At 46.0% G+C, this 2500-nt stretch overlaps 6 non-coding genes and 6 pseudogenes across 6 annotated transcripts; all 12 read left to right on the forward strand.

Annotated features, from left to right (window-relative positions):
* The window catches only part of LOC125802040 (5S ribosomal RNA), a 119-nt pseudogene extending 105 nt beyond the window's left edge, over window positions 1–14 (forward strand).
* A 110-nt stretch (window positions 15–124) lies between these two features.
* Window positions 125–243, forward strand: LOC125801911 (5S ribosomal RNA; annotated as a pseudogene).
* A 109-nt stretch (window positions 244–352) lies between these two features.
* Window positions 353–471, forward strand: LOC125802117 (5S ribosomal RNA). Its single transcript, XR_007439075.1, has one exon. It is a non-coding gene; the product is annotated as a 5S ribosomal RNA (ribosomal RNA).
* A 110-nt stretch (window positions 472–581) lies between these two features.
* LOC125801831 (5S ribosomal RNA) lies at window positions 582–700 on the forward strand. Its single transcript, XR_007438990.1, has one exon. It is a non-coding gene; the product is annotated as a 5S ribosomal RNA (ribosomal RNA).
* Window positions 701–810: 110 nt separating this feature from the next.
* On the forward strand, window positions 811–929 carry LOC125802116 (5S ribosomal RNA). The gene has a single exon (XR_007439074.1). It is a non-coding gene; the product is annotated as a 5S ribosomal RNA (ribosomal RNA).
* Window positions 930–1039: 110 nt separating this feature from the next.
* On the forward strand, window positions 1040–1158 carry LOC125802079 (5S ribosomal RNA). The gene has a single exon (XR_007439042.1). It is a non-coding gene; the product is annotated as a 5S ribosomal RNA (ribosomal RNA).
* A 109-nt stretch (window positions 1159–1267) lies between these two features.
* LOC125801934 (5S ribosomal RNA) lies at window positions 1268–1386 on the forward strand (annotated as a pseudogene).
* A 109-nt stretch (window positions 1387–1495) lies between these two features.
* Window positions 1496–1614, forward strand: LOC125801783 (5S ribosomal RNA). The gene has a single exon (XR_007438943.1). It is a non-coding gene; the product is annotated as a 5S ribosomal RNA (ribosomal RNA).
* Window positions 1615–1724: 110 nt separating this feature from the next.
* On the forward strand, window positions 1725–1843 carry LOC125801900 (5S ribosomal RNA; annotated as a pseudogene).
* Window positions 1844–1953: 110 nt separating this feature from the next.
* LOC125801938 (5S ribosomal RNA) lies at window positions 1954–2072 on the forward strand (annotated as a pseudogene).
* A 110-nt stretch (window positions 2073–2182) lies between these two features.
* LOC125801844 (5S ribosomal RNA) lies at window positions 2183–2301 on the forward strand. Its single transcript, XR_007439003.1, has one exon. It is a non-coding gene; the product is annotated as a 5S ribosomal RNA (ribosomal RNA).
* A 110-nt stretch (window positions 2302–2411) lies between these two features.
* Window positions 2412–2500, forward strand: part of LOC125801912 (5S ribosomal RNA) — a 119-nt pseudogene continuing 30 nt past the window's right edge.

Here is a 2500-nt window from a genome sequence, read left to right on the forward strand (position 1 = left end):
AGGTGCTGTAAGCTTTTCCCCTCTTTCTTCTGTGACCATGGTCTTGTTATACATTACTAGTGTATTATCTGAAACCCAACATAGATGAAGTCGCATAAATAGTCTTGCTGAGAGGTCAGCAATCGCTTACGGTTACACTACCCTGAGAACGCCCGATCTAGTCTGATCTCGGATGCTAAGCAGGGTTTGGCCTGGTTAGTTCTTGGATGGGAGACCACCTGGGAATACCAGGTGCTGTAAGCTTTTCCTCTCTTGATTTATGACCATGGTCTTGTTATACGTTACTAGAGTGTTATCTGAAACTCAACATAGATGAAGTCGCATAAATAGTCTTGATGAGAGTGTTGCAATCGCATACAGTCACACTATCCTGAGAACGCCCGATCTCGTCTGATCTCGGAAGCTAAGCAGGGTTTGGCCTGGTTAGTACTTGGATGGGAGACCACCTGGGAATACCAGGTGCTGTAAGCTTTCCCCCTCTTGCTTCTATGACCAAGGTCTTGTTATACATTACTAGTGCATTATCTGAAACCCAACATAGATGAAGTCGCATAAGTAGTCTTGATGAGAGTTCTGCAATCGCTTACGGTCACACTGCCCTGAGAACCTCCGATCTCGTCTGATCTCGGAAGCTAAGCAGGGTTTGGCCTGGTTAGTACTTGGCTAGGAGACCACCTGGGAATACCAGGTGCTGTAAGCTTTTCTGCTCTTGCTTCTATGACCATGGTCTTGTTATACATTACTAGTGTGTTATCTGAAACCAAACATAGATGAAGATGCATAAGTAGTCTTGATGAGAGCTCTGCAATGGCTTACGGTCACACTACCCTGAGAACGCCCGATCTCGTCTGATCTCGGAAGCTAAGCAGGGTTTTGCCTGGTTAGTACTTGGATGGGAGACCACCTGGGAATACCAGGTGCTGTAAGCTTTTCCCCTCTTGCTTCTGTGACCATGGTCTTGTTATACATTACTAGTGTATTATCTGAAACCCAACATAGATGAAGTCGCACAAGTAGTCTTGCTGAGAGGTCAGCATTCGCTTACGGTCACACTACCCTGAGAACGCCCGATCTCGTCTGATCTCGGAAGCTAAGCAGGGTTTGGCCTGGTTAGTACTTGGATGGGAGACCACCTGGGAATACCAGGTGCTGTAAGCTTTTCCCCTCTTGCTTCTATGACCATGGTCTTGATATACATTACTAGTGTGTAATCTAAAACCCAACATAGATGAAGTGGCATAAGTAGTCTTGATGAGATTATGCAATCGCTTACGGTCACACTACCCTGAGAACGCCTGATCTTGTCTGATCTTGGAAGCTAAGGAGGGTTTGGCCCGGTTAGTACTTGGATGGGAGACCACCTGGGAATACCAGGTGCTGTAAGCTTTTCACTTTTTGCTTCTATGACCATGGTCTTGTTATACATTACTAGTGTGTTACCTGAAACCCAACATAGATAAGTCGCATAAGTAGTCTTGATGAGAGCTCTGCAATTGCATACGGTCACACTACCCTGAGAACGCGCGATCTCGTCTGATCTCGGAAGCTAAGCAGGGTTTGGCCTGGTTAGTACTTGGATGGGAGACCACCTGGGAATACCAGGTGCTGTAAGCTTTTCCCCTCTTGCTTCTATGACCATGGTCATGTTATACGTTACTAGTGTGTCATCTGAAACCCAACATAGATGAAGTCGCATAAGTAGTCTTGATGATAGTTCTGCAATCGCTTACAGTCACACTACCCTGAGAACACCCGATCTCGTCTGATCTCGGAAGCTAAGCAGGGTTTGCCCTGGTTAGTACTTGTGTGGAAGACCACCTGGGAATACCAGGCGCTTTAAGCTTTTCCCCTCTTGCTTCTATTACCATGGTCTTGTTATACATTACTAGTTTGTTATCTGAAACCGAACATAGATGAAGTTGCATAAGTAGTCTTGATGAGAGCTCTGCAAAAGCTTACGGTCACACTACCCTGAGAACGCCCGATCTCGTCTGATCTCTGAAGCTAAGCAGGGTTTGGACTGGTTAGTACTTGGATGGGAGACCACCTGGGAATACCAGGTGCTTTAAGCTTTTCCCCTCTTGCTTCTGTTACCATGGTCTTGTTATACATTACTAGTTTGTTATCTGAAACCCAACATAGATGAAGTTGCATAAGTAGTCTTGATGAGAGCTCTGCAATGGCTTACGGTCACACTACCCTGAGAACGCTTGATCTCGTCTGATCTCGGAAGCTAAGCAGGGTTTGGCCTGGTTAGTACTTGGATGGGAGACAACCTGGGAATACCAGGTGCTGTAAGCTTTTCCCCTCTTTCTTCTGTGACCATGGTCTTGTTATACATTACTAGTGTATTATCTGAAACCCAACATAGATGAAGTCGCATAAATAGTCTTGCTGAGAGGTCAGCAATCGCTTACGGTTACACTACCCTGAGAACGCCCGATCTAGTCTGATCTCGGATGCTAAGCAGGGTTTGGCCTGGTTAGTTCTTGGATGGGAG

This window comes from Astyanax mexicanus, chromosome 4 (genome assembly GCF_023375975.1).
Source record: "Astyanax mexicanus isolate ESR-SI-001 chromosome 4, AstMex3_surface, whole genome shotgun sequence".
Taxonomy (NCBI): domain Eukaryota; kingdom Metazoa; phylum Chordata; class Actinopteri; order Characiformes; family Acestrorhamphidae; genus Astyanax; species Astyanax mexicanus.